The 19,410-nt window shown below is 40.8% G+C and overlaps 1 protein-coding gene across 1 annotated transcript in view; it reads left to right on the forward strand.

Annotated features, from left to right (window-relative positions):
- LOC21393280 (mediator of RNA polymerase II transcription subunit 25) overlaps positions 1–19,410 on the forward strand; it is a 47,538-nt gene that overhangs the window by 7,035 nt on the left and 21,093 nt on the right.

The following is a 19,410-nucleotide window of genomic DNA, read 5'->3' on the forward strand; positions in this document are numbered from 1 at the left end:
AATTTTCCAGGTCCGAGTAGGTTTCACGCACGGCCTCCCATACTTCTTGGGCTGACATGAACAGGTATGGCTTCCGGGTTGATTCCTCCATGGAATTGAGAAGCCATGTAGTGATGAGTGAGTTTTCAGACCTCCACTTTCGGAATGAAGAGTCTGAATCCTTAGGTTTTGGTTCCTCCCCTGTAAGAAACCCTAGTTTTCCTCGGCCATCTATGGCTAGTTTTACCGATTGGGCCCATTCTAAAAAACTCCTTCCATTCAATCGTACAGTAGTAATTTGAATGGAAGCATTAGGGTTGAAATCAACATTATTAGAGGCAGAGGATACGGTTTGGGTTGAAGGAAGGTTTTCTGGATTCTTGGCCATGGCGGACAGAGATAAGTCCTAAACCTGGCTCTGATACCATGTAAGTTTCTGAGGAGAAAAATATAAATCCTTTCTTGATTTAATTGGTGCAAAACCGGAGTATAAATAGGATACAAAAGGACCTAGTTCCCATGGCTTAGTGAATCCGGGAAACTAACCCTAATAGGATAGAGAAACTATCCTCAAGATATTCCTAGAATCTTTCCTAAGAAATAGGAACTGCCCCCTAAACTAGGAGAGATATGCGATATAGAGAGATATGCGATATCTCCTAATTTAAACAATATCTCCTAATTTAAACAATATCTCCAAATTAATTAATTAATTAATGTACATAATTCAATATTCATTGTTGTTGCAACGACACGTCAAAAACAACCGAATATGTTGGAGAACTCTTAGGTACTTGCTCATTGGTACATTCAAGTAAGTTTCCCATTTCCATTGGATTAAATGTCTCGGATGTAACCTTTACTAATTCCTGAATTATAGACTCGGATGTAAACTTTTAAGAATGAAAGGAACTTAAGCCAGATAGATTATTTTATCACCAGGTATAGAGATCGTTCTCTATGTAAGAATTGTAAAGTAATTCCTGGAGAAGCACTAACCACCCAACATAGGTTAGTGATCTTAGATGTGAGTATTAAGCTTTGCTATGGAAGGATTAAAATAAACCACCTCCCACGAAATCGTTGGAGGCATTTGAAGGGAATAAAGCAATTGGCCTTTAAAGAGAAGTTGTTAGATGAGTTGGTCATATGTAGGTGATGTAAATACTATGTGGGATGCCATGGCTAGTTGCATTAGAAAAGTGACAAAGGAGGTACTAGGGGAATCTAGAAGTAAAGGCCCCCCTGGGAAAGAAACCTGGTGGTGGAGTGAGAAAGTTCAAAAGGCTATTAGGACCAAGAGGGATTTATATAGAGATTTACCAAAGCGTAAGGATGTTGAAACTTTTAATAAGTACAAAGAAACGAACAAAGAAAGCTAAGCGAGCAGTTGGTAAGGCTCATTCTACTTAGATGAGGTATATAGGAAATTTGGGACTAGAAAATGAGAGAATGACATATATAAACTAGCTAAGATAAGAGAAAGGAAGTGTCAGGACCCAAATAAAGTGAAGTATGTTAAGGATGATACGGATCAGGTTCTGACAAGAGATAAAGACATCAAGGAAAGGTGGAGAAGTTACTTTGAGAAGCTTTATAATGATGATCATGCGATAGAGTTTGACAATCTTAGGTCACAAGGAGAACCTAATGTGATGTATACAAGAGGAATCAGAGTTTCGGAAGTTAAAACTGCACTACGGAAGATGAAAAAGGAGAAGGCATGTGGGCCAGATGATATTCCAATAAAGGTTTGGATGGCGTTAGGAGATGTGGAATTGTGTGGCTCACTAAGCTTTTTAATGAGATACTAAAGAAGATGCCTGATGCATGGAGGAAAAGTATTCTTGTCCCCATCTTCAAGAATAAAGGAGATGTGCTGAATTGTAACAATTATAGGGGCATAAAGTTAATAAGCCACACTATGAAATTTTGGGAGAGAGTTATCGAAAGGAGATTAAGGGCCACAACTACCATCTCAGGTAACCAATTTGGCTTCATGCCAGGCAGATCAACCACGGAAGCCATTTTTCTTCTTAGGATGCTTATGGAAAGGTACAAAGAAGCCAAGACAGACCTACATAAGGTCTTTATAGATTTAGGAAGGCATATGATAGGGTGCCGAGGGAAGTTTTATGGTGGGTGCTAGAAAAGAGAGGGGTGCATGTGAGGTATATTAAGGTAATTAAGGACATGTACGATGGGGTGGTCACGAGTGTGAGAACTGCTGGAGGCTACACGGTAGAGTTCCCCATTTGGATCGGCCTTCATCAAGAATCTGCTCTTAGTCCTTACTTTTCACCATCGTGATGGATGAGCTGACAAGAGAAATCCAAGATAGAGTTCCTCGGTGTATGCTTTTTGCGGATGATATAGTTTTAGTTGATGAACATAGGGAAGGAGTTAACCGTAAGTTAGAACTGTGGAGACAGACTATTGAGACGAAGGGATTTAAGTTAAGTAGGATGAAAACTGAATACATGCATTGTAGGTTTAGTAACTCAAGCAATCAGAGTGATGTAATTTCTTTAGATGGTATGGAGATTGGGGCTTCTAGGAAGTTTAGGTACCTTGGGTCTATAGTGCAGTACGAAGGAGATATAGAAGAGGATATTCAACATAGGATTAAAGCAGGGTGGGTTAAGTGGAAGAATGTTACGGGAGTTTTATGTGATGGCAAGATGCCTATTAAGTTGAAAGGAAAGTTCTATAAGACTGTAATCCGCCCAGCTATGTTATATGGTAGTAAATGTTGGGCCATTAAGAGACAACATATATCTAAGATGAGTGTGGCAGAAATGCGTAAAGATGGATGAGTGGCCATACGAGAATGAATCGCATAAGAAATGAAGTTATTCGTAGTAAAGTAGGTGTAGCACCAATAGAAGATAAGGTGCGCGAAGGCCGCTTGAGGTGGTACGGGCATGTCCAATGTAGACCGCTAGAAGTACCAGTTCGTGCTTGTGAGGACATTCTTATACCTAATATTCGGAGAGGGAGGGGTAGACCAAGAATTATGTGGACCGAAATCGTTAGGAAAGACATTCTAGATTTAGGCCTTCAGGAAAGTTTAATTTCGAACAAAGCCGTGTGAAAAAGTGAAATTCATATAGTCGATCCCAATTAAGTTGGGATTAAGCCTTGTTGTTGTTATTGTTGATCACATGACCCATTCATCACAAAAATTTTGCACCTATAACCCGTGTCCAAGCAATAGGAAAATTGCCACAACCGATGGATCATTAACCATTGTTGCAGGTATAAGAGATGTTAAAATTAGCCCTACAGTTACACTTCATGTGCCAAAACTGTCTACTAATCTCATCTCTATATAAAAGCTTGCTCAAGATTTGTCTTGCAATATGGTTTTTTTACCCTACTTACTATGGATTTCAAGACCAGGAGTTTGGGACAATGATTGGACTTGCTAAGGACGAGAAGAACTGTGCTACCTGGGGATGCAGAGCAATCAAAATGTCACCGAGTAAATCACCATCATCACTTCGGTCTAGCCTTTTCAAACTACGAAGCAATAGCTAATAAAGTATCAATTGTTGTCATCTTATTCTAGAGAGAGAAGAGGAGAGAGAAGAGCTCTCCTTTTTCTCTAGAACTTTGAGAGTCGTGGTTTGTCTTAGTTTACTTTTTGGTCTGGTTAGATGCTTATATCTTAATAAGAATGAGGTATAAACACTTTCATCAGGATTTTAGAACTAAGTATAAAGTTTTCATCTTCAGATTAGATTACTCAAGAAGTGAGATTGAGATCACCGAGAGAAATAGAGTTCGAAGTTTTTCAATACAAGTGGATTTTGGATGTGCAACATGGCTGTGCAAAGAAGTCAACGAAGCACTGATCAAAGGCAAGGAGGGACGATTCAGAAGATTCTACAGAGGGTCAAGCTATTAAATGCAACATGAATAAAGGCGGGAATTTCTTGAAGATTTCAAAGATACAGAATGGAGGAGTAAGAAACATAGTAATTCATGTGGAGTATGCTTTTCAAGGTTGGGAGAAGTTGAGAGGTTGTCTTCAGAGTTTCTTCAACCGAGTAGTCATCAGAATGTTGAACTGACATAAGATCTGTGGAAGGAAAGAAGAACCATGAGGCGGGAGGGGAATAAAGAGTTTGAAGGGAGGAAAGAGCAAGGGAGGGGAAGGCTAGTGAATAAACTGTTGCATCCAACAAATATGAAGACAGAAGCTGGAAATCCTAAGCAAACTAAGCAAGAGCACACAGCCTCAAACGACATGATAAAAACTTGGAAGTTGGCAGTTGTAGTTATCAGAAAAAGATCAGACATGTAGTGGGAAGTCGTCAAAGGACTATTAGGAAGTAGAATGGGCAGGCATGCTGAGTTAGTCCCCATGGTCGCTGACAGGGCCGTTTCATGGTGCAGAGACGATAAGGAGAGGAACTCTCTGATGACAGACAAAAATTTGTTTCTTTTAGGAGCTATTATAACCAGTATGGAGCCGTGGAGCATGCACTCTCATTGGAATTATGTTCAAAATGAGGCTAGAAATAGTTGGAATGGTATTGAAGGTGTATCTTTAAACTTGTGGAACTACCATGTTCTAAAAGTAATAGGAGACACTTGCGGAGGTCCACTTGAGATTGTTGAGGAAACTTTGAATCAATCTTTTTTATTGTATGCTAAAATAAAGATAAGAGGTTTTCCGGATGGTTTTATGTCGCTAGTTCTGGAGATTCCTTGTCAAGGCGAAACAATTCATCTAGGACTCTTTAACTTGGGTGTCAACTCCTCTCAAAACAGGGCGACTAATTGCATAACTGGAGGTTTTTTGTACAGAAGCTTCGAAGCAAAGGATAACATCGAAGCCGGATTGGCGAAGGAGGGTTGTATTACCAATAGTCAAGGGTTTAGATTTGTGTCCCATGGTAGTAAATCAGGTAGGAAGTCCGGTGACAAGGACGGGGAAGACGGTTTTCATGGCTGGGGAAAAACCCTAACGTCCGGTGGAGTATGCGAACAGAGGAATAATGGATTCGAAGGGTCGGTAGGAGACAGTTCACGGGATGCCTGGTTATCAAACCTGGAATCGATGCCCAAGTGGCTATTACCTTAAGAATTCCAAAGGAGTGGGAGGTTCGAGAATATTTGTAGTGGAGGAGACGCACTTTGAGAAGAGAGCTAATAATTTTTTGTTGCTTCATAAAAAGAGACCTTTGCTGATATTTAGGTGTCTCAAGAAGATTTTATTGGGATTGAAGAGGTGCGTTTTCTCATCGTAGATGAAAGCCCAAAAACCTCAACTTTCGAGAATCGGTAAATCACAATTTAATTGAATTCCCAGAACTGGGCTTTAATTTCTGATGCTCTAAATCTCTCATCTCTGACCTCAATCACACCTTGTGATCTCGGGGATAATTTTGAGAGGCTATCGATAGAAGGGGGTGGAGTAGATTGGGAGACTATTTTGAATGGGATAGATAGGGGATTAAGTCCGCAAGAGGCTGCTCTCTCGCTGAATAACAACAACATGCAGATCATAATGAGTGAAATTAGTACAGTGAACATCGGAGGCAGAGAAGTGGAATGGAGCCGAATTAGAGCCTTGTTATAGAAGATGCAGGTACACCTATCAAATTCTACTCTGGAATTGAAGGGAATTTCAAAAGTGGGAACAAAATTGATTTGAAGGAAGGGTAGGGATAAGGAACTGAAGAGCTTAGAATTTAATGTTCACTATGATAAGAGAGTGAACAGGGTATCAAAAGATTTTAAAGGAAGTTGATGACATGGAATATCAAAGGGGGGAACTCCTTTTCATAAAGAAGAGGAGTACGAGAGATAGTGTGCAAGGAGAATCCAAATTTGCTGATTGTTCAAGAAGTTAAGCGGAGGGAGATTGACAGAAAATTCGTGGCCAATATATGGAAATCCGGATTTAAAAAATGGGCCTATTTATTGGCTGTGCCATTCGGGAGGTATTTTGCTAATTTGAGATGTTAGACGGGTTAAAGTGGTGGTTTATTAGGGGAGTTTTCAGTTACAATAAAGGTTGAGGAGGAAGAAGGGGAATTTTGGTGGCTTTTGAGATTCTATGGGCCTAACCCTTATAATAAAAGGAATCTGTTTTGGGACGAGTTGGTGGGCCTATGGACAAAGATGGTGCATGGGAGGGGATTTCAATGTTACTCTATTCTTGTCAGAGAAAAGTGGTAGTTCTAGGATTATGAGAAGTGTGAGGCTTTTTTGATGAACTTATTCGAGATCTGAAATTGACAGACCCGCCCCTGAACAATACAAAATTCGCTTGGTCCAATTTCGGAGTCTCCCATTTGTAGATTGGATCAATTTCTGCTATCCGAGGGTTGGCTGGAGCTTTTTCCTTTTGGCCACTAAGAAGCGACGGTTAGGGCACTCTCGGATCATTGCCCCGTGCTATTTCACACTAAACCTCCAAAGTGGGGTCCCGCTCTGTTTAGGTTTGACAAGTTTTGGTTAGAGAATAAAGATCGTTTGAGAAATTTTAAGATTTGGTGGGAGGAAGATGATTTCCAGGGCTGGGAAGGCTATCGTCGGTTTATGAGAAAATTGAGGAATTTGAAACAAAAGGTGAAGAGTTAGAGTATTATCACGGTTGAGGCTTCCAACCTCGAGAAAAGAAGCATCTTAAAAAGGATAGAGGAAATTGATAGCAAGGAAGGGGGTCCTTTGGAGTTCAATTTTACAAGAGGAAAGGCAAGTTTTAAAGCAACGATTTTTCCAAATTAATTAAAAAGAGGATATTACATTGAAATTGAAGTGCAAGTCTATTTGGGCAAGGGAAGGGGATTGCAAATACAAAGTTATTCCATCAGCTATTGACTGTAAGGATGACTCGGAACACAATCTCCAAACTGGAAACTGATGAGGGGTTGATAGTGGAAGAAGAAGAGGGAGGGATAGATCATTTGAGGGGCAGCGTTTTGGGGTGGAAGGCTTGAATTGGCGTCCAATTTCTGTCTTGGTTGCTGGTTTATTGGAGAGGCCATTTGAGGAAGAGGAGATCAAGAAAACAATTTTTAGTTGTGATGGGATTAAGGCCCCTAGCCCTGATGGATTGTCACTATCTTTTTTTCAAGAATGTTGGGCTTTTCTCAAAGGAGATAAATTTAAAATTTTTGAGGACATTTGGAACTCGGGAATTATAAATGGCCCATACCAATGTGACTTACATTTGCTTAATCCCGAAGAAGGTGAACTCTTAAAGAATAAAAGATTTCAGTCCCATCAGCTTGGTGTCTAGTCTCAAAAAACATCTCGAAGGTTTTGTCGAATGGGTTGAAGGATGTTCTTGATGAAACCATATCGGAGGTTCAAGGAGCTTTCGTTGTGGGGAGGCAAATTCTTAATTTAACATTAGTGGCGAACGAGGTAGTTGAGGATTAGATCTTAAGGAAGGGAGGGAAATATTATAAAAATTGACTTTGAGAAGGCCTACGGCTGTGTGGATTGGAAATTTTTGGATTTTGTTTTAGAAAAAAAAAGGTGCTTTGGGGAAAGGTGGAGTAGATGGATTTCTAGTTGTCTCAAATCTATGACTTACTCAGTAATGATTAACGGTAGGCCACGGGCAAGTTTGTAGCTTCCAGGGGTTTAAGGCAGGGGGAACCGCTATCTCCGTGTTTATTTACGATTGTTGTAGACGTTTGTAGTAGTTTGGTTGTGGGAGCAGTCGAATTTTCTCTAGTTGGACCATTGGAAGTCGGGAGATTAAGCGTCCGAATTAGCCAGTTGTAGTTCGCCGATGACACCCTTTTTTCAGTATGCCAGATGAAGGAAGTTTGTCAAATTTGTCCCTCATAGTAGATATTTTTTGCTTGTCTGTTTTGGAGGCTAATTTGGATAGAAGTTCAATTCTGGGAATCAATTTGGAAGATAACAAGTTGTCTAACTTGGCGGGGTTTGTCGGTTGTCCTATTGGTTCTTGGCCAGTGAAATATTTAGGTTTACCGTTTTGTGGAAATCCTTTGCAACCCTCTTTCTAGGAGCCGGTTTCACTCTTTCTAGGAGTCGGTTTTGACCAGAATTTTGAAAAGATTGGACGGGTGGAAAAAGGCTTATTTGTCAAAAAGGGGGCAGTTCACTTTAATACAGTATGTTCTTTCCTCGCTACTAGTTTATTACTTGTCTCTGTTTTGGATTCCTATTGATGTGGCAGAGGAGATTGAAATACTTATGCGGGATTTTTTGTGGAAGGGGTACTCTGAGAATAACGCCACTCATCTCGTGGCTTGGGAGCATGTGTGCGGACCAAAGAAATGTGGGGGTTTGGGGATTGATAACATTAGGAAGAGGAGTGAAGCTTTGTTGGCAAAGTGGTTATGGAGATTTCCATTACATAGAGATTCTTTATGGTATAGAGTCATCGCAGGGAAGTATCAGATGAATCAAAATATTTGGGATTTCGGGGCAGCCTCTTGATCCACATTTAGGTGCCCATGGAAATTCGTTCAATTCGTTGCAGAGGATTTTTTCTAGTAAGTCGAATGGAAGGTGGGTTCGGGGGAGTTGATTAAATTTTGGGAGGATATTTGGTGCGGTGAAATGCCCTTGTTTATGAGATTCCCATCCTTATACCGGCTTTCTCAGCTTCATAATCAGCCAATTGTGGCCTTTGTTTCAAGGTCTACGTCCCGGGGTAATGACAGTATTGTTCTTGGGATTTCAAGTTCTTCAAGAATTTGACTTACGGGGAGTCGAGGGAGGCTTCAGAGATAATATTTGTTTTGGAAGGGGTTAATCACAATGAATTTTTGTAGGATAGAAGAGTGTGGGTTTTAGACCCAAATGAGTCCTTTTCGGTTCGGTCTCATTTTTCATTGTTGACAGCCGAACATTATGCCTCACCTTTTGGTTTCTATAATATTATCTGCAAAAGACGAGTTCCCTCTAAAATTCAAGTTTTTTTGTTGGCTACTCGTCCTCGATAAATTGAACACATGATGTGATGCAGTGCAGGAGCCCTTTCATTTCTTTGTAGCTAGGCTGGTGCATTTTATGTAGGAATGAGAATGAGGGAGAATCAGCCAAGCATCTGTTTTTACATTGCCCTTTCTCCTTTCTTGTCTGGTCGTCTTTCTTGAAGGAATTTAGCCTAGATGAGGCAATGCCTAGAACTTGCTCGGATTTAATTGAATTACCCATTTCCTCTTATTTGAGTCCCAGGGGTAGAATTTTGTGAAGAAATGTTATTGTAGCAGTTTTATGGGGTATTTGGCTCGAAAGAAATAGCAGATTATTTGATGACTGTGGGGAAGGGAGTTATGTATTGTGGGACAAAGTAAAGCTTTGGGTTTTTACTTAGGTTATAGACATAAAGAGTTTGGCAAGCCAATCTTTTCAGATTTGAGTAGGAGTTGGGGTCCTTTTCTGTGATTTATGTCTCATCTGTTTTCGGTTGGTTTTTGGCTTGGTCATTTCCCTTTGTTTGTGCTATTAGTTTTACCCTTTGTCCTTGAGAGGAAAACTCTTCCTCTGGTTGTATTTTTTTTTCTTTTTCTGTGTTTCTTCTAAAATGAATAAATAAATAAATAAAATCACCATCATCATTTCTCTCTAAGCATCATATTTCTAATAAAGAAAAGATCTGTCGTCGTCACCATAGACTTGGACATCCATCATTCTCAACTCTTAGAGTATGTTTGGTAGGAAAGAAAATTAGAAGGAAGGAAGAAGGTGGAGAGATTTTGAGAGAGAAAATAGAAATGTAGGTTGTTTGGTGGGAGAGAAAAGAGAAAGGAATAGAAAATAGAGTGAAAAATAATACATGTGGGTCCCACCATTTTTCTTCTTTCTACAAGTGGGCAGAAAATGGGGTAGAAAATGTGGACAACTAATTAAAGTGAGCAAAGTTACTAAACCACCCTTTTCTCCATCAACATCCAAACAAAAAATTTAAGGGTATAAAAGTAATTTACAAGTAAAATTTTTTCTTTCCTCTCAATTTAACTTCCAATACCAAACAAGTGAAGGTAAACTCATTTTCTTTCCATCTTCTCATACCAAACAACATAAAAGAAAATCAATTTCCTTTCCATCATTTCTATTTTCCATCACTTCCATATTTCCTTTCTATCCTATTTTCTTTCCTTCTTACCTAACATAGTGTGGAAATTTAGGAAGTAATCCTCTAAATTTTATTCATTGACTGACATATATATATATATATATATACATAAGAAGGATTAACTATAACCCACCAAATCAGGAACTAACAGATCCTATCTCAGGAAATTTAAACTAGGATTACAACAGTTGTGAATGCTCCTAATTTCTAGGATATAACAAAATTCCTAACGTCTAGCTTGATTTTCTACACATAGCATTAAGGTTTTGTTTCCTTCTCCTTTTTAGGGGATTAGACATTGAGAATTTTCACTGTGATGTGTGTGAATTGGCAAAAGACAAGCTTGCAACCTTTCCAATCAACAATAAAGATGGTCAGTGCCTTGTTATCAAATTCACAGTGACATTTGGGGTCCCTCTATTGTCTCTAATATTTTTGGGGCACGTTGGTTTGTCTTTTTATCGATGATTGTACTCGAGTCTCTTGGGTTTTGTTACTAAAAAACAAGTCTGATGTGAGTTATGTTTCCTCAATATGGTCCAAAATCAATTCGGTGTTCGAATCAAAAGGTTCAGGTCAGACAATGCTAGGGACCATTTTAATCAAGTATTAACTCCATACTTTCTTTAGGGAGGAATAATCCATGAGTCATTGTGTGAGCACCCCACAACAAAATGGAGTCGCTAAGAGAAAAATGGCCACCTACTTGATACAACCCGAGCATTCCTGTTTCAGAATAACGTGCCTAATCTTATTGGGGGGAAGCTATTCTAACAGCCACACATCTCATAAATCGACTACCTTCTAGAGTCGGGTTTCAAAAGTCCCATGGAAATGTTCTCAAAGTTATAACCCAACCTAAGTACCACAAACCATCTCATTCCTAGAATATTCGAGTGTCTTTTGTTCATGTTCATAGTCAAAACAGGGGAAAGTTAGATCCTAGAGCAGTCAAATGTGTTTTCATAGGGTATTCTTCAACTCAAAAAGGATAGAAGTGCTATCATCCACCATCCAAGAAGTTTTTATCTCTGCAGACGTTACTTTCAACGTGAGTGAATCTCATTTCACCACTCATTATCTTTAGGGGGAAAATTCAATCATGGAAGATAAGGATCGATATTTCTTTCTCATTGACCTTCATTGCCCAAATATTCTGAACACGTGTCTTCATTAAACTAGTGTCACCGTTGAACCTGTATCTTCTATTGACCTTATGTCATCCATTGAACCTGTGTCATCTGTTGAACCCATGTCTTATGCCCAAATTGAGCCTGTGGTTGCTCGAGGATAGGATGACTAGCAAAGTATACTCAAGGAAGAAAGTTGTTGTCCCTCAACTTATACCAATTCGAGAATCTCAACCGACTTCTGGAAATGAGGTAATAATTTCTAATCCTTATGTGCAAACTGAGTCTAAACTCCACTATGATAAAGACATAGATCAGGACCTCCCATTGCTATTAGGAAGGGAACTAGGGAATGCACCAAAGGTCCTTTATATCCTCTCGTCGTTTGAAAAATTTTCACCATCCCATAGGAGTTTTCTTACAAGTTTGAACAATATTCACATACCCACCAATTTATTCGAGGCTTTATTCGATGAAAATTGGAAACAAGCTATGAATGTAGAAATGGAGGCCTTAGAGAAGAACAAAACATGGGAGTTGGTGAAATATAAGTGGGTTTGCACGGTAAAATATAGAGCAGATGGGTCACTGGAAAGGTACAAGGTAAGATTGGTAGTGAAAGGATATACTTAGACGTATGGTGTGGATTATCAAGAAACGTTTGCCCTAGTTGCCAAGATGAATGCTGTCAGAGTTTTGCTCTCCTTGGCAGCTAATTAAAGTTGGGATTTACAACAGTTCGATGTCAAAAGTGCATTTATGCACGGAGATCTCAAAGAAGAAATTGAGATGGAAATTCCACCTGGATTTGAAAGTAACTTAGCTGCTAATCAAGTATGCAAGCTCAAAAAGCCTTGTATGGGCTTAAGCCTTGTATGGGCTTAAGCAGTCACTGAGAGCGTGATTTGGAAGATTTACAAAAGTAATGATAGATATGGGATATAGACAAAGCCAGGGAGATCATACATTGTTTGTTAAACATTCAGACTCATGGGGAGACTGCTCTTTTGGTGTATGTCGATGACATCATCATGACAGAAAATTATGAAAAGGAGAGGTTTTGAAGCGGTGCTTGGCTAAAGAATTTGGGATTAAAGAATTAGGAAGGTTGAAGTACTTCCTAAGGATTGAGGTTGCACACTCTAAGCGGGGAATTTTCATCTCCCAGCAGAAGTATGTCACATACCTTGTCAAAGAGACAGGGAAGTTGGCATGTAGATCAGCAAGCACACCAATAGATCCTAATCACAAGCTTAAAGAGGCTGAGGAAGATGCTATAGTGGATAGAGAAATGGATCAACGTTTGGTAGGGAGACTCATTTATCTCTCTCACACAAGACTAGATTTAGCTTGTGCTGTAAGTGTGATCAGTCAATTTATGCACTATCCAAAATAAATTCATTTGCAAGCTGCCAACCGAGTATTATAGTATCTTAAAGGGACTCCAGGAAAAGGCATCTTGTTTAGGAGAAGCACGAGACTAGTACTTGAGGCCTACATAGATGCACACTATGTAGGTTTTGTAGTGGACAGGAGATCAACCACCGGTTATTGTACCTTTCTTGGTGGTAATCTTGTGACCTAAAAGAGTAAAAAATAAAATGTGGTAGCTAGATCCAGTGCGGAAGCAGAGTTCTGAGCAATGGCTCAAGGGGTTTGTGTTAGGAACCTAATATTTAGAAGTCTTTTTTAATAGTCTTAATTGTAGTATAAATAGGGGGTTTAGTTGCTAGGGAGAGGGAGAAGGAGATTTGTAGAGAGTGTCTAGTGCTATGTACTATCTTGGAGGTCGAGGGTCCTCGAAACCGCCCATCTATTCTGTAATTTTCCATTTTTAGTATTGTTAATGAAGCTCAGATTTTCGGGTATCAGAGCACCGATCCATGGTGCATAAACCGGTAGATTCGGAGAGGGTGACCACCGTGGAGAAGGGATTGGTGGTGGTTCAGGAGGCGGTTTAAGAGGTGGTGGTGGAGAGCTTGCCACAGATTCGGGGGGAGGTGGCTGGGTTGAGAGTGAGTATGGAGGGACTTCAGGGACATGGGAAAAGTTCGGACGCAGATGGGTGATTTGCAGGCAGCCCTCCGGCGAATGGAGGTGATGTTGGTGGCGCGGCCGGTACCGGAAAGGGCCGACGGAGTTCGCGACGGTGAGCGGCAAAACGGAGAGCAGCAACACCACGATTTTCCGGCAGAGTGGAGGAAGATTTTCGGCACGATCGTCGTTGAGGGGCGCCGATTTGCGAAGGCCGAGGTCGCGAGACAGAGAATGATCGCCGGAGAGACGTGGGTCTCATGGAGGAGAGCGAGCTCCGTCGCGATCTGGGGCTGGGTGGTCCGGATCTGGAGCGCGAGGGTTTGTTCGACGGCGGGAAGAGGGCGGATGGAGGTCGCGACCGTCGGGAGAGGGCGGCGGAGCTTGGTCAGCGACGGGAATTAGAGTGGGAGCCGGAGTTAGAGGAGGAGAGGCTTGCTCCGTGGCTGGGACGGCATGGGTACCCTCAGAACAGGGAACCCAGCCCTGATTCGGTTGTGGTTAGGGCTGATTGCGGCCCAGTTTGGACCGGGCCTCGCGATTCCGATTCGTCTAAGGCTAATGCCGGCCGAATTCGGACTAGGTCACGCAAGTTCAGCTCGATTTGAGAGGATGCCGGCGAAATTAGGGATGGGTCCCGAAATTCCGGTGGCCCTAGGTCTAGGTTTTGCGATTCTGACGTGATTGAGACTGATTTCGATGATGTTAGGGTTGGGCCTTGAACTTACAGCAAGATTAGAGCCAATTACAACCAAATATGGACTGGATCTTCAAGTTTTGGCATGACTGGGGTTAGGTCCGGGCAATCTGAGTTGGGTGAGGGAGATTGGGTTTTGCAATCTGATTTGAGAGAGCGAGTTGGGTCTTCTCGATTTGGAGTCAGAACTAATCCAAGGGTTTCGAGTAGGGAGAGGGGAAGGTGGCGCGGCACCCTATGGGAGGGCCGAACGGATCAACGATTTCAGCGAATGGATATGCCATTGTTCGCCGGAGAAGACCCTGATGGATGGGTCTTAAGAGCTGAACAATACTTCTTGTTTTATAGAATGACGAACAATGAGAAAATCCAAGCTGCTGAAATGGCTATGAAGGGTGATGCTTTGGCTTGGTATCAATGGCAAGATGCTCGTTGCTCATTCTACAGTTGGAATGAATTGAAGACTCATCTGCTTAAGCATTTCAGACTGTCATCCGATGAGGCCTTACCTGAGAGTTTCTTGGTGAAACGTCAAGAGGATACCATGGCTGACTATAGACGACAATTCAAGGTACTTGCCAAACCTGGGGAAGAGATTTCAAATTCGGTTTTAGAGAGTTGTCATTACAAAATTGGAAGTCGATAAAGAGCAAGTGGTAGGTAGTTCAAGCAGGTTGCTTCTAGCTCAAACGACCGATGTTTCAGATCAAATGGATGTTCAAGGAGTCTTGACTATGAAGAATTTTGATGGCAAGGTGGACCAAGGCATTGAAAATGAAGTTGGTTTTCAATCTGGTGCTTGTAATGAGGGGCTTTGTTCGATCACGTTGTACAGGGTTATGAGCAATGCTATGACAGCTTTGTTGTCGTAATAAAGTTTCATTGGACTCTCAATCGGCCTCCTTAATTCTTCAAGAATCCGCTTCAACCACAGAACTTCACATATTCCATGAGCCATTGATCTGAACTTAGCCTCAGCACTACTCCTTGCCACAACACTTTGCTTCTTGCTTCTCCACGTAACTAAGTTACCCTAGACAAATGTACAATATCCAGATGTAGATCTTCTATCTGTAATAGATCCAGCCCAATTAGCATCGGTGTATACTTCAATACCTTGCTGTTCATTTTTCTTGAAGAACAATCATTTTCCGGGGGTACTCTTCAGATATCTCAAGATTCGGTGGACTGCCTCAAGATGCTCTTCATATGGAGAGTGCATAAATTGACTCACAACGCTGACATCAAATGCAATGACTGGGCGAGTATGTGACAAATATATCAGTTTCCCAACCAGCTTCTGGTGTCTTACTGTGTCCACCGGTGTTCCTTTTTCTTTCTCCAAGCTTTAGGTTCGGCTCCATTGGTGTTTCAACTGGTCTACAACCACTCATCCCAGTTTCTTTTAGGAGATCAAGAACATACTTTCGCTGAGAGAGAGCTATGCCCTTCTTGGATCTTGCGATTTCCATGCCAAGGAAGTATCTCAATTATCCCTAGTCTTTAATCTCAAACTCAGAAGTTAAGCACTGTTTCAACCTCTCCATCTCTACCAAGTCATCTCCAGTGAGGATGATATCATCCACATAGACAATCAGAATTGCAACTTTCCCTCCGGTTGAGAACTTCATAAATAGAGTGTGGTCTATCTGCGCCCGAGTGTATCCATGTCATTTCATACACTGAGTAAACTTTTCAAACCAAGCCCTTGAGTCCATATAGTGATTTTTTCAACTTGCACACTTTAGAACAAAATTTTTTATCAAAACCGAGAAGGGAGTCCATATAAACTTCTTCTTCCAGATCCCCGTTCAGAAATGCATTCTTCACATCCAGTTGTTGTAGTGGCCAGTCTAAATTCACAGCAATAGACAAAAGTACTCGAACTGTATTAAATTTTGCGACAGGTGCAAATGTCTCTGAGTAGTCTATCCCATATGTCTGTGTGAAACCCTTAGCTACCAACTGGGCCTTGTACCTTTCTAGTGTGCCATCTGCATTGTATTTGACTGTAAAGACCCGTTTGCAGCCAACAGTTGCCTTTCCCACCGGTAGGTCCACAACTTCCCAAGTTTCATTTTTTTTCTAGAGCCCTCATCTCTTCTAGAATAGCCTCCTTCCATTCAGGAACATTTAGAGCCTCCTGCACTGTTCTAGGAATTCTACACGAGACAATTGTGAGGTAAAAGCACGAAGAGAAGGTGATAATCTTTCATAGGACACATAGTTGGACAGGGGGTGTTGTGTACAAGATCTAACCCCCTTACTATGAGCAATAGGAACATCTAAGTTATTAATAGACTTAGCTTGGACACTAACTCCAAAGATTTTGATTGAGACAGAGATGTACCTGAAGGGGATTCTGGATCCGTTCCCAAGTTGGATTCATGGCAATGCTGCAAAGGAGGAACTCTCTTTCCTTGAATCGGTTTTCTTCACGAGTAGACACAGAACTCTTGAATTTTCCCACTTGGTTTTTCACACATCTCTATACCTAACCGGTCATCTAATGGCATTGAAGGAGGTCCTCCATCATCCCTAATTTCTAAAATATCATTTCCTAGATGTGGATTTGGACTTGATTCTAAAGACATAGGGTTCATATTTAGATGGTTTGAGACTTCCTTACTGGTTCAAAGGGGTCATTCTCAGCAGGATCATGGTTCCTGTTATATTCGGCAGCAGCAGGATCAACAGGATATTCGGCAGCAGCAAGATCAAGCACAATAGGAGAGTCAAGTAGGTCAAGTTCAGTTTCTAACCTCACATCTTCACTATCATTCTCCCCCTGAAGATGATTCTTACAAAAATATTTATGTGTTTCAAAGAATGTCACATCCATAGTTACAAAAACCTTTTTTGAAATTGGGTCAAAACATTTGTACCCTTTTTGTGTTGGTGAGCAACCAATAAAAACACACTTTTTTGCCCTAGGATCCAATTTCCCCCGATTATGATTGTGCACATGAATGAATGCAACACAACCAAATACCTTAAGTGGAATATCAGTGACAAGCTGTGATGTGGGAAATTTTTGCTTAAAACAGTTAATGGTGTTTGAAATTTCAAAACTCTTGTGGGCATTCTATTAATTTGGAACACGGCAGTAAGGATTGCTTCACCCCACAAGTATTTTGGAACATTATTTGTAAAAAGTAGTGACCTAGCAACCTCAAGAAGATGTTTTTTTTTCTTTCCGCCACCCTATTTTGTTGAGGGGTGTCATTGCAAGAACTTTGGTGAAAAATCCCTTTTTCTAAGAAAAATTTGCCCAAGATTTTATTAAAATATTCTTTCCCATTATAACTTCGGAAAACCTGAATTTTAGTTTCAAATTGTGTTTGAACCATGTTGTAATAGTTTTTGAAAACTTCTTCTGCTTCAGACTTTTCTTTTAAAAGAAACACCCAAGTTACCCATGTGTGATCATCTATGAAGGTGATAAACTATCTTTTTTGAGAGAAAGTGCTAACCCTAGAAGGTCCCCAAAAATCACTATGGATAATTGTGAATGGTTTTGAGCCCTTATAGGGTTGTGGAGGAAAGGAAGCCTGGTGATGTTTTGACAATTCACAAATCTCACACTGAAATGAAGATGGACTTTTATTGATGAACAATCTAAGAAACAAAAATTTAAGATATTGGAAATTTGGATGTCCTAACCTAAAATGCCATAACATGACTTCTTTACTGCTAGAAACAGCAATAGACTTAAAACAAGTATTTTGAGCTTGTCTTCCCAAGCTTGATCCATCTTCAAAGAAATAGAGTCCTCCACTTTGTCTAGCATTGCCAATCATCTTCCCCGAGTTTGAATCCTGAAACTTACAAGAAGATGTGAAAAAGTGAATTTGACAGTTTAAGTCCCGAGTTAGTTGACTGACAGACAAGAGATTACATGACAAATTGGGAACATGAAGAACATTTTGAAGAGTGATGAATGGAGAGATAGCAATGGAACCTTTCCCAGCTATGGCTGAAAGGGATCCATCCACTATTTTAATTTTTTGATTTCCTGCACATGGACTATATGAAGAGAACAATTTTGATGATCCTGTCATGTGATCAGTTGCACTAGAATCTATGATCCACGAGCAATTTATATCGGAATCGACACTAACAAGGGCAGTGAGATAGTTACCTTTATGGGCTAGAGAACATGATGGATTTGAGGTATTTACAGAGAATTGTGAGGATTGGATGATTTTCAACAAGTGGTCTATCTGTTCCTTTGTGAATGGAGAGCTTTCTGTTGAGACTTGCTGCCCTTGGTCATCATTTGAAACTTGGAATGCTCGGCCACCCCCTTCATTCTTTTTCTTCCAGTTCGGCGGCTTCCCATGTAATTTCCAACATGTTTCCCGTGTATGCCAAGGTTTCTTATAGTGATCACACCATGGCTTGTCATTCTTCTTTGTGTTTCTCCTGTCTCCGTCCAAGTTAGCGCCCCGAGAAACCAAGGCAGAGGTTTCGGCCTCTGTTACTCCTCTTGCTTCTTCTTTCTCCATCATCACACTCCTTCGCTTTTCTTCCCTTCTCACTTCAGAGAACACCTCTCGGATGGATGGAAGTAGTTTCCTTCCTAGAATCCGACCTCTCATCTCATCTAATTCCCTGTTGAGTCCGGCCAAAAAGACAAACACTCTATCATTCTCCACCCTCTTCATATAGCGCACGCTATCATTGGTGCAGTCCCATTCTTCCTCGTAGCATAAGTCCAATCCTGCTAAAGGTTCACCATCTCGTTGTAATAAACCGTGACCTCTCTATCCCCTTGTCTTGCCTGCCATAGTCTTGATTTTATCTCAAATATTTGAGATGAATTTTCTAAGTCGGAATAGGTCTCTCGTATGGCATCCCAAATTGCTTTGGCGGTTGGAAGGAATAAGAAGGGCTTTCCAAACGAGTAATCCATGGAATTGATAAGCCATGCGGTAACCATGGAGTTTTCGGATCTCCATGTCTTCAACTTTGGGTCGTTCTCCCCTAGTTTCTTTGCCTCGCCTATCAGGAACCCTAACTTCCCTTTTCCATCGATTACAAGCTTCACGGTTTGAGCCCAAGACAAGTAATTCTTCCCATTTAATTTGTGTGCCGTCAATTGCAACGTATTAGATGGGAGATTCATGAAGGAAACGCCATCATCACTGCTTTGGACTGTGGCTGAAGTGTCTTGCGAACTCTCTGCGTCATCTCTCGTGGAAGAGGAACTTCTATTGGCGCCGGCCATGGCAGTTTTTGCCATTGGAAGATTAGGTTAAGAGCCTAAGCTCTGATACCATGTAGGATTTTGGAGGAAAATATTTATTCTTTTTAATCTTCACATAACCGGAAAAATACAATAGTTATATAGAAGAGATTGAGAATCTAATCTTCTTCTAGATAAACTCCAAATCCTATCTTTAACAATCCTTATCTTATACTACAAAATTTAAACTCTAGAATTTAAATCTTATTGATAACACATAAACCATAACTAAACCTATCTA

This window comes from Morus notabilis, unplaced genomic scaffold, assembly GCF_000414095.1.
Source record: "Morus notabilis unplaced genomic scaffold, ASM41409v2 Scaffold454, whole genome shotgun sequence".
NCBI lineage: Eukaryota > Viridiplantae > Streptophyta > Magnoliopsida > Rosales > Moraceae > Morus > Morus notabilis.